The sequence below is a fragment of the Pelophylax lessonae genome (assembly GCF_965119305.1).
Source record: "Pelophylax lessonae genome assembly, chromosome: 3".
Classification (NCBI taxonomy): Eukaryota; Metazoa; Chordata; class Amphibia; order Anura; family Ranidae; genus Pelophylax; species Pelophylax lessonae.
The window spans coordinates 470,873,597-470,885,936 of NC_138770.1; the positions used below are offsets into that span (position 1 = coordinate 470,873,597).

The 12,340-nt window shown below is 46.6% G+C and overlaps 1 protein-coding gene across 3 annotated transcripts in view; it reads left to right on the top strand.

The window, feature by feature from the left end:
- NDUFAF7 (NADH:ubiquinone oxidoreductase complex assembly factor 7) overlaps positions 1–12,340 on the top strand; it is an 88,696-nt gene that overhangs the window by 33,366 nt on the left and 42,990 nt on the right. The gene's annotated exons all lie outside the window — the stretch shown is intronic.

Below are 12,340 nucleotides of genomic sequence, written 5' to 3' on the forward strand. Positions count from 1 at the left end.
TTAATGTTGAAAAATGTAAAGTAATGCACTTGGGGGCCAGAAACCAGAAAGCAAGCTACTCACTAGGGGGGGAACCTCTGGGTGAGTCTAGGATGGAAAAGGACTTGGGGGTACTGGTAAACAACAGGCTTGGCAGTGGCATGCAATGCCAAGCCGCCGCAAGCAAAGCCAACAGAATAATGGGATGTATAAAAAAGGGGATTCACTCCAGAAATAAAGAGATTATTCTCCCGCTCTACAAGACTCTTGTCCGGCCACATCTGGAGTATGCTGTCTAGTTCTGGGCACCGGTCCTCAGGAAGGATGTGCTGGAACTGGAGAAAGTCCAGAGAAGGGCAACAAAAATAATTAGGGGAATTGAGGACATCAGCTATGAGGAAAGACTACAAGCACTGAACCTATTCTCTCTGGAGAAGAGACGATTGAGGGGGAATATGATATCAATGTACAAATACTGTACTGGCGACCCGAGCATAAGGAACAAACTATTCAGAGAAAGGAGATACAATAAGAAACGTGGCCACTCACTAAAACTTGAGGAAAGGCGGTTTAACCTTAAAGTGCGTAAGGGGTTCTTCACTGTAAGAGCGGTAAGGATGTGGAATTCTCTTCCACAAGCAGTCGTATCTGCAGGGAGCATTGATAGTTTCAAAAAACTATTAGATGGACACCTTAAAGACCACAACATACAGGGGTATACAATGTACGGTTAAAAGCAAACACACACACACATCATAGGTTGAACTGGATGGACTGATGTCTTTTTTCAACCTCACTAACTATGTAACTATGTAATTTTTAATCAGGGTCATTTGGGTAGTTTCTGTTGTCATTATGATTTAAAAAGAGTAAACACAGTTGATTGATAATAAATGGCTTCAGCCAAACACTAACCATGAGTGAAAGAAAGGTTTTTGTGTTATCATTCATATTCTCGGAAAAATGGCCAAGAAATCATAAATTCTGCCAGAGTATGTAAACTTATGAATGAGCACAACTGTATTTATGTGTGTATGTATATATAGATAGATAGATAGATAGATATAGAGAGAGATACTGCCATGTGCATTGTGTATGCCCAGGGTCTTTTGTCTTTTTGGGATATATCTCTTGTTACACTGAAAAAGAAGCACATCTGAACTCTCCCAAAAGCATGTGGGGAAATGTGTTTTGGTCCAATGAAACCAAGGTTGAACTTTTTGGCCATATTTTCAAAAGATATGTTTGGCGCAAAAACAACACTGCACGTCACCAAAAGAACACCATACCCACAGTGAAGCATGGTGGTGACAGCATCATGCTTTGGGGCTGTTTTTCTTCAGCTGGAACAGCGGCCTTAGTCAATATTGGCTTCTGCTAGAAAGCTGAACATGAAGAGAAACTTCATCTTTCACCATGACAATGACCCAAAGCATACATCCAAATCAACAAAGAAATGGCTTCACCAGAAGATGATTAAAGTTTTGGAATGGCCCAGACCTGAATCCGATTAAAAATCTGTAGGGTGATCTAAAGAGGGCTGTGCACAGGAGATGCCCTCGCAATCTGACAGATTTGGATTTTTTTTTTTGCAAAGAAGTTAAGTCAAGATGCGCCGTGCTGATAGACTGATACCCAAAAACACTGAGTGTTTTTTTCTGTTTTATTGGTTGAACTAGATGGACTTGTGTCTTTTTTCAACCAGACAAACCTATGTAAGCAGGGGCTCCAAACTTGAACCCAGCGATAGCATCTACTTGCACAGCTCGCACTGAATCTCCTAACACATGGACCAATCCGAACATAACAAGTAATTTCAACTTTCCGCCTGGTTGCTGGGAGGATAATGCTGCAGAAAAGGGGGCTGTCATATAAGGTTGTAAACACCTTACTGGCCACCAGGGAAAAGTTCACCCGGGCTATATACAAAAATTCTGCAAAAAGTTTATTGCCTCGTCTGCAGAAAGGAGGAATGAAGCAGGAAGTTGTACCCATGGTCTTAGACTTCCTTCAGGATGGTGTGGATTAAAAAAAAACTCTCCCCTGAGGCCCTAAAGGTCCAAGTAGCTGCCCTTTCCTTGTTTTTCGATACGAAGTTAGCAGATGACCCACTTATAAAACGACTCCATAGGGAAATCTAAACCAAAAACAAACCAGAAGTGTCCGGTATGGGACAAATCCACGGTTCTTCAAGGGTTCCTTTCAGCCCCGTTTAAATAATTAGAGGAATGACAATTTCCTCATGCTTAAGATAGTACTGTTCGTTTCCTTGGTATCAGCTAGGTGAGTGAGGGAGATCCAGGCACTATCTCTATGCTGTAAACATATTGCTCAATTCATTTAGAAAAAATAGTTCCCTCTCCAGACCCCGCTTTCTTACCTAAAGTCCCTTCAGCCTATCACAGGTCACAAAACTTTGTCATTGCCTCCCCCCCAGCCTCATTGGACAGCAGGAAAAGAGAAACATATACTGTAAGTTGGACGTCAGGAAGATCTTCATAGCCTACCTAGAAAGAACCAAGGATTGACAGTGATCAACAGTCCTAGTTGTTTTGTATTTGTATGCTAATTAAAGGCATTAGGTCTCCAAAAAGCATGGTAGCAAGATGGATTAAGCTGGCCATAACCTTGGTATGTCCAGCATAAAGTCTTGCTCCTCCAAGCAAGATCACAGCTCATTCTACCAAGGCCTGGGTTTCCTCTGTTGCTGAAAGAACAGGGGCAACACTGGAGCAGATCTGCAGGGCAGCGAGGCATGGCTGAGCTTTAAAACCTTCGTAAGGCCTTTCTGCATCAACCACCTGTCAAGTTAGGATCAAGCTTTCGGAAGGAAAGTGCTCCAGGCAGTAACTCCTCCCTAGTTAGTATTCCTTGCTTCATCTTCTCAGATGCTGCCCTGAAAGGCAACTTGAGAAAACAGAGTTGGGTACCTGGTAACTTATTTTCTAGGAAGTCTTCCAGAGCATCATTCGTTCCTGTCCAAAGTGTCAGTTTAAAGCAGAATCAAGGCATTTAGGTTACCAGTTGTTCTGTGGGTACTTTTATATCGCTCAGGCATGCAGGTATACGTAAACTTTTTGGTGGACAATTGTATTTCCTGTTTGCAGGTGAGAGGAGCCCTATCTCTCAGATCATATGCTAGATGGACTTGTGTCTTTTTTCAACCTGACTATCTATGAAAGATGCTGCCAGAAGACTTCCTAGAAAATGTTAACAGGTACCTAACTTTGTTTTTTTTTTTTTTTTTTTTGTTTTGTTTTGTTTTGTTTTTTCTCCAATATCTATATATTTAAACTAAAACAAGGACACAGTTAAACAGGAGCATCACGAGTAAAGGAAACTCTATTATAAGCTGTTTCTGAGTAATCCCTTATTAAATAAGAGGATGCTAAAGTTACAAAAACTTTCGTATGACCGAGTAAAATTTTGGAAGTGATATAATGTATTTGTATTGTATTTATGGACGACAACTGTACTGATTAAACGAAAAGAGGAAGAGTGCTAGGAAGGCTAGTCCTGAAATATGTGTCTGCTTGGCTGATATTGGGGATATATTTTCATGCATAGCAGTTCTAAATCATTTGCTCCCTATTAACCAGGGGAATGACAGAACAGGCACAGAAATGTAGTGAGGGACCTAGAGGAATGGGGGATAGAAACAAGAATTTAGTGAAGTGGGCATTACTAAGGAGATCCTAAAAACTGCCTGAATTGTTAAATTATTGTCATTGAAAATGTAAAATGTATGCAAAAACCAAAAGTCTTTAAGGCTCCGTTTCCACTATCGCGGCTACGAAGTCGTGCTACTTCTAGCGCGACTTCGTAGTGTTAGTTGTTTGCGGCTTTCAGTGCGACTTGTCCCTTATTATAGAAGGAAGTCGCACTGAAGTCGGCCCAAAAGTAGTGCACAAACTACTTTTCTCTTACGTCCTCCGACAGTCGCCGCCACTTCATATTCATCACTAATGGGGTTATTGACCTTTGCTCCGCAGGAGTAGCTAGGCAACAAAATAGTTAATATCAAAGCTTTTAGCATATCCCACCCCTAGGGGGTGGTCCCCTCAGTCAATACCTCCCTGCTTCCTGCATTCCCAACTCAGTTTCTAATGCCTAGCTTAGGAGTAGGCTGGCTGTTCCTGTGCTGGGGCTCTCAGTCTCAGCTTCTTTCTCTTTTTGATTTTATTTGGAGTTTTTTTCTCTTTCTTTTACTTAGCTGTTTATTTTCAGCATTAGTTAGCTTCTTCTGATGAAGATGATCGTGCGGAGCTGGGTCTCGGACTGGCCACCCTGGATCCCAGGGCTCAGGGCCAGGGGCTTCCCAGCCTGCCATCGAGCGTTCAGCACAGGTTTCCCTGGCACATTGAACGACCCATCCCTGTTCGCTGCAGGGATGCTATCTGTGAGGTGGCTACCTTACTGGACGCCATTGCGGTTTCGCACCGCAGTTCCATTGCGTCACGGCTGCGACACTCCCTGTCCTCAGTACAGCGTTTTGGTCGCTGGAGCAGGCTCCCCACGCCATCCGGACTGGTAAGTGTATCTCTATGTGGGGACCTGTCTATTGGGTGTCAGTCTGGGACTGTGTGACCCTGCATGTCTGTGTGGCTGCTGAGCTCCCTGTCAGTTCCTGTGTGGAATTACTGCCTGTGTGTGGGCTGCGAGGGGGGGCTCTCCTGCTCTGCTGAGTGCATACATGAAGCAGTCTGGGTTTGGACATGCTGTGCGGCGATCGCTGCGGCGATCCGCCATTTTTTTGCGGCAGAATGATGGTGGCTGGTCCTGTGTGGTAAGGCGCGGCGTTTTGGCGCCAAACGCCGCCATTTTGGCGGCGATCGATCAGGCCACATGTCGGCGCCATTTTCTATTTGCCTATGAAGTCCTCAGCCGAGCGGCCATGTTTGTGTAGCCTTACATAGGCTTTACAGGGGCGGTCAGTCATTGCATCACTTCCTTTTGCTCTGCGACAGCGATCGGTGGCAGCAGCCTGTGTGATCTCTCCAGGTTTTTACCTTTCCATTTTCCTGTATTCCTTGCCTAGTGTTCTTCTCCCTGTGGGGGTCGGTGTATTCAGTGGGTGCGGTGGGCTACACTCGCCGCGATCTTAAAGGGGCAGTACTCCTTTTTTCCTAATACTACTGGGGCATGGATTCTCAGGATTGCAAGTTTCCTCCCGCCTTGGTGGGGGGCCAAGGGGCTGCTGCTTCCCCCGAGGGGGCTGATCTGGCTACTATTGTGGCAAATTTGGCTGCTCAGGTGCAGATGCTGGTGGCTGTTCGATCCACAAAACGGCCCAGAGTGTCTATTTCCTCTGATTCAGAGGGCGATGGGGCTGCTATGGCTGGAGTGCCCTTCTCAGGGTCTCACTCATCTCTAGACCTTGTGGGGTCTGAGGGGGAGGCTGAGGTGGAAGGGGTTGATAATTCTCCCCCTGGCTCGTCTGAAGAGCTTGCACTCATGGATGAGTTGGTTGCTTCTATCAAGCAAACGCTGCATTTGCAGGATGAACCATGTCCTCCTGTTTTGATGTCCTCTTATGGGACGCAAAGGAAACGCAAAACATCGCAGGTTTTTCCTTGCTCTACGGAATTTCAGCGCGCGGTTGATGAGCAATGGCGCAATTTAAAAAAGCCTTTTGCTGTGCCGAGTAGGTTCAAGCTGCGTTATCCATTTACACCCACCACTGATGAGCGCTGGTGTGTGCCGCCTCAGGTGGATCATGCAGTGGCGATTTTAAATAAATCCACTGCGATCCCTGCTGAGGATACCCCGGTTTTCCGGGACCCTACGGACAGGAGATTGGAGTCTCTGGCCCGTCATTCTTATACGGTTGCTGGCTCTATGCTGAAGCCGATTTTTGCTTCCATTATGGCAGCCCAGGCTATTGCAGATTGGACGCAGGTGCTCAGGCGCACCCTGATGGCTGACTCTGCCCCGCCGACAACTTTGGCTATGGTGGATCAGATTCATCAGGGTGTCATGTATTTGTGTGATGCGGACTTAGATCTGGTCCCTTTGGCTGCGCGTCTTTCAAGTGTGGCGGTATTGAACCGTCTACTGATATGGCTGAAATGTTGGTCTGTTGACCAATCTTCTCGCAAGACTTTAGCTAATTTGCCCTACGCGGGATCTCGCCTTTTTGGCGAATCTTTGGATACTCTGATAAAGGGTATTTCTGGGGGTAAGAGCACTCTCTTGCCCCAGACTCACAAGAATAAGTTTGTTCGTGGTAAGAAGAATGCCTCATTTAGACCCTCTCAGGGATCCTTTCGTGCCTTTCGGTCGCACTATAAGGGCAAGCCCTTCAAGGGCCAAGGCTCCCAGAAGACGCCGTGGACGGGTAAGCAGAAGTCCGGCCAGTCCGGGTCCGCTGCCCATAACAATACGGCCTGAAGGGACGCCCTCACCCAGTTCTGGGGTGGGGGGACGTTTGCTCGGTTTTCTTCAACCCTGGCTGGACCGCATTCGGGACAGGTGGGTTCAGGAAATCGTTCGATCTGGTTACAAGATCGAGTTTCTCTCTCGGCCGGCGGGCAGATTTTTCCCCTCAAACCTTCAGCTGACTCCGGAGCGCTTGCGGGATCTGCACCTGGCGGTGCGGGACCTGCGGGCCCAGGGAGTGGTTGTTCCGGTGCCTCATCGGGACAGATTTCGGGGGTTCTATTCCAATCTGTTCACTGTGCCCAGAAAGGAGGGCAAGGTACGTCCGATTCTGGACTTGAAAGCTCTGAACCACTTTGTGCGGGTTCGCAAGTTTCGCATGGAATCCCTGCGCTCGGTGGTGGCTGCCCTGGTTCCGGGGGAATTCATGGCCTCCATCGATTTGAAGGATGCGTATCTTCACATTCCAATTTTCGAGGGTCACCAGAGGTACCTTCGATTGGCCATTGCGGAGGATCACTACCAATTTGTGGCGTTACCCTTCGGTCTCGCTTCGGCTCCGTGGGTTTTCACCAAGGTGCTTGCGCCGGTCCTGGCTTTACTGAGAGCCCAGGGCATCTCTGTCTTGGGGTATCTGGACGATATCTTGATTCGGTCTGCGACCAGTCAGGGCCTGGTGAACGACCTGTCCATCACGATGCAGACTCTGCAGGAGTTCGGTTGGACGATAAATTTCCCAAAGTCAACGTTGTGTCCGTCCGTTCGTCTTCCCTACCTGGGAATGATACTGGACTCTGTTCAAGCGAAGGTCTTCCTGCCGGAAGACAAGCTCCGGACACTTCAGGACGAGGTCAGGTCCCTCAGGGACAATCAGTGCTCGTCCCTCCGGACGTGTATGAGGTGTCTGGGATTGATGGTCTCGGCTTTCGAGGCGATTCCCTTCGCCCAGTTTCACACACGGGATCTTCAGGCGGAGGTCCTGGCCAAGTGGGACGGCGTCCGCAATCTCTGGATCTGCGGATTTCGTTGAGCCGCCTCACCCGAAGGGGTCTTTTGTGGTGGCTCCAGTCCCCGGCGGTGTCGGGGGGGCAAGTCTTTTCGTCTTTTGTCGTGGACGGTGATCACCACGGATGCCAGCCTGTCGGGCTGGGGTGGTGTCCTGGGCATTCTGTCCGCCCAGGGAACTTGGTCGGGGGAGGAATCCTCCCTTCCGATCAACATTCTGGAACTGCGAGCAATACATCTCTGCCTTCTGCGTTGGACGGACAGGCTTCAAGGCTGTCCGGTTCGGGTGCAGACGGACAATGCCACAGCGGTGGCCTACATCAACCACCAAGGGGGCACCAGGAGTGCCCGCGCGGCTCGGGAAGTGGCCGACATTCTGTCTTGGGCCGAGACGCACGTCCCGGCGATAACGGCGGTTCACATTCCGGGAGTGGAGAACTGGCAGGCGGATTATCTGAGTCGCCAGACCCTGGACCAGGGAGAATGGTCCCTTCACCCGGATGTCTTTCAGATGCTGTGCGCGAGGTGGGGGTCCCCAGATGTGGAGTGGACCTGTTCGCGTCTCGTCTAAACAACAAGGTGGAAAGGTTCGTAGCAAGGACGCGCGATCCTCGGGCAGACGCCTCAGACGCGTTAGTGACGTCCTGGAGTCAGTATCGTCTGATGTATGCCTTTCCACCGATTCAGCTGCTGTCCAGGTTCCTTCGCAGGTTGGCCTCGGAACCGCGCACGGTGATTCTGGTAGCACCGGACTGGCCTCGCCGGTCTTGGTACGCAGACCTCGTGAATCTGGCAGTCGACGCTCCGTGGCGTCTGCCTCTTCGAGAGGATCTTCTGTCTCAAGGACCGATCTTCCATCCTGCTTTACAGTCGCTGGCTTTAACGGCCTGGCTGTTGAAAGCCAGGTCCTGAAGGATAGGGGTCTCTCCCCTGAGGTCATTCCCACTTTGATCAAGGCTAGAAAAGCCTCTTCGGGGAAGATTTACTACCGTACTTGGAAGGCGTATTTTGCCTGTTGTGAGTCCAGGGGGTATTCCCCTCGCTCATACTCGGTATCGAGAGTGTTGGCTTTCCTCCAAACTGGAGTGGACCAGCGTTTGGCGTTGGCCACGATTAAGGGTCAGATTTCTGCGCTGGCCGTTCTTTTTCAACGCCCTGTGGCGTCTAATTCTTTGGTTAGCACCTTTGTTCAAGGGGTGCGTCACTTGGCTCCTCCTCGGAGGAATCCTTTACCTCCATGGGACTTGAACCTTGTTCTGTCCGTATTGCAACATGCTCCCTTTGAGAAGCTCAGGGAGATCTCGTTGTCTCTCTTGTCTAAGAAGGTTGCCTTTTTGGTGGCAATCACTTCGGCTCGCAGGGTGTCGGAGCTGGAGGCCTTGTCCTGCAGCTCTCCCTACTTGGTGATTCACCTGGATAAGGTGGTCTTACGACCTAACCCTTCTTTTCTTCCGAAGAGGATCTCTGAATTTCACCTCAATGAAGACATTGTCTTGCCTTCGCTTTGCGCGAAGCCTAAGCATCCAAGGGAGGTGGCCTTGCATTCCTTGGATGTTGTTAGGGCGATCAGGGTTTACCTGTCATCGACAAAATCCTTTCGCAAGTCGGATTCTCTTTTTGTTCTTCCAGAAGGTCCTCGGAAGGGCATGGCAGCGTCGGCTGCGACCATCGCCAAATGGATCAGACAGACCATTGTGCAAGTCTATGCTTTGAAGGGGAAGGTTCCCCCTTTCCCTATGAAGGCGCACTCTACCAGGTCTCTGAGTACGTCTTGGGCCTATCGTCATCAGGCTTCTGTGGCCCAGGTGTGTAAGGCGGCGACTTGGTCGTCAGTTCACACCTTCTCAAAATTCTACAAGGTGGATGTTCAGGCATCGGCGGATGCTTCCTTTGGCCGCAAGGTTCTAAGTGCGGCAGTGCCTTAGGGCCCCTTGTTTTGGGTCCTTGGCTGTTGGGATGTCTTTATCCCTAGGTTACTTGTTTTCCTGGGTTGTGGCTCCTGTTGAGCACGTTTTTTTCCTGTTGCCCAGTTGGTTCTCTTACCTTGGTAAGGTTCTTTTCTCTGATGTGGGTACTGCGTTGCTTTAGGCGCGGCTGCTTTTTTTCCCACCCCTCATGTCTACACTGCTATGGGACGTCCCCATTAGTGATGAATATGAAGTGGCGGCGACTGTCGGAGGACGTAAGAGAAAACTGAATTTTTGTAAGATCTTACCTGTAAAATTCCTTTCTCTGAGTCCTCCGACAGTCGCCGCCCCCGCCCCTCTTTTGGGGTTTGTTTATGTACTCTACTGCTATGCTACTGAAACTGAGTTGGGAATGCAGGAAGCAGGGAGGTATTGACTGAGGGGACCACCCCCTAGGGGTGGGATATGCTAAAAGCTTTGATATTAACTATTTTGTTGCCTAGCTACTCCTGCGGAGCAAAGGTCAATAACCCCATTATTGATGAATATGAAGTGGCGGCGACTGTCGGAGGACTCAGAGAAAGGAATTTTACAGGTAAGATCTTACAAAAATTCAGTTTTCAGACTGAAGTCGCAGCAGTAAGAACGGGCCAAATTGAAATGAATGGCTTTTGACTTGCTGTGCGACTTGACATGTGTCAAGTCGCACAACAAGTCGCAATAGTGGAAACGGAGCCTTAATCATTTGAGTAAATGGAAAAAAAACGAAACCATCGAAAATTAGAACTAGATTTTAAGGTAGGGTACATGTAGAAGGACCTAACACTGAACACATTTATTTACCAGCTTACACAATTTGCAGTAAAAACGGGTTTTGGTTGCACAATTGCAAATTTTTATGTGGAAGGTGCGTTGCCCTATCAACGCTTCTCTGTATAGTATAGTCCTAACCCTAGTCTATGACAGTCTCCATATTGGACTTTATATAGCACTGGATACATTTAGGGCAGGTATGCCTGGAGGCGGCTCATTCCTGTCTGTATGACCAGATCATTGTTATTGATTTGATCATCGATGTTGATTAAATTAGTGTTGATAACGGAAGTCTTGTTGGATTGAAGTCATAATTGGATAAAAAAAAAGTGGATGGTAATAATGGTTCAAAAAGGATAGAAAAGAAGTAAAGATAAAGAGTTTGTAAAATCATATATACCATGAGCTATCATTTAAATCTGTGAAGACTGTGACAACCTAGAGACCATATAATAAACTAGATGAAGTTATTAGCTGCAGTGATCTAAATTATGCTACTACTGAAGTCTAAACCATAAACAGGAAGCAAGCAGAAATACAGTCGTTATTATGGGTGATTTCAACTGTACAGGTTATGACGCTGAAGCTTTGTTTCTAGACATAATTTGTTACTGTTTACTGTGTCCTGCTGTAGAAATGTTCTTAAGAAATGGGAGGAACTCTCTCCCAAGTGACTAAAATTCCTATCCTAGGGTGTTGTCACAGGAAAAGATGTTCCCATTGGAGGATGTTTATTTAGCTCTTGCTCTAAAGACAACTTACATTTTTAACTTCTCATTTCTGTCTTATTGACAGATGACACCAGGATATGAAGGGACATAGCAGTGAAACGTGACAAAGTGTTTAGCCCTTCCCTACTCCATCCAAAACCATAAAGAATCCATTGCATACACTTTAATAAAAGACAAAAAGCAGATACTGCAGCAGGAACCGTCCGTATGGTAACAAGAATTCCAGAAATGAAGGAAAATCTGCATAAATGAATAGCAACATTTTGGACAAAAAAAGTGGTACAGAGAGACAATTAATGCTTCTATTCAAATTTACTAGTCTATCAGTAGAGGGTTGTTATTTTTCTTAAGAAGAGGGAAGGCTTCTGTTAAACAAGTTTTGGCTATCCTAACCTAACATTTACAATCAAACTAACGTAAACAAAGTTTGCGCCATATACCAGCCGTACCTAAAATTACCTTTTACAACAAGAGAACAACAAAGATAACAAAGTTATCTTTTTACAGCACTGCTGCAATATATTGATTGCTGCATGGAACCATTCATTGTGAAAGATAAATTAGGATGAGGGAATAAGATACTAATAAAGTGACATTCAGCAGTTAACACACGCAGAACAGCTTTAGGCTGGCCATACATACAAGCCGGTTGAACAAAAGAAAATGACTTGATTCCCCCATTGACACTCTTAATGTGGATAGGGGCATCCCTCCCATCGCACTATTGTAATCTGACAGCGGGCAGGCTCCTTTTCGAGAGAACATTTTCCAACAGGCTTGGTTGGTGGTTACACTTAACCTGCCAATACATGAATCGAAATTTGGCTGGTCCCTCCTGAACCAGCCGAATTTCGATCCATGTATGGCCGGCTTTACACTGTGCACAATTATTAGGCAAGCTGCATTTTTGTGAATTACTTTTAATATTGAACAACTATAGTGCTCTCGGTCAATCAGAAATGTTAATTAACCTCAAACTTGAAAATGTAAGAAAGTAAAAGTGATTTTTTTGGCTTTCTTAGGAGAATATCTATGTGTGCAGAATTATTGGGCATTTCATTCATTAAATTAAAAAACAAAGATTTTCCCATCTCACTTGTTTGTTATTTGTCATTTTAACAGATCAAAACAAAAAAAAAAAAAAACACTCAAAATTTTCTAATAAACATATCCTAATAGAAAAAAAAAAAAAAAAAATCAGTGACTAGTATAGCCACCCACCCTTCTTTTTACTAATGGTCATAAGCCTTCTATTCATGGAGTCTGTCAGTTTCTTCATCTATTGATGATCAACTTTTTGTGCAGCAGCAACCACAGCCTCCCATACACTGTTCAGAGGGGTGTACTATTGTTCTTCACTGCAAATCTGTTTAAGAAGGGACCACAAGTTCTCAATAGGGTTTTGTTCAGATGAGGGAGGGGGCCATGTCATTATTCTTTCATCTTTAGGGCCTTTACTGGCTAGCCACGCAGTGGAGTACCTTTGATGCATGCAATGGAGCATTGTCCTGCATAAATATCACAGTC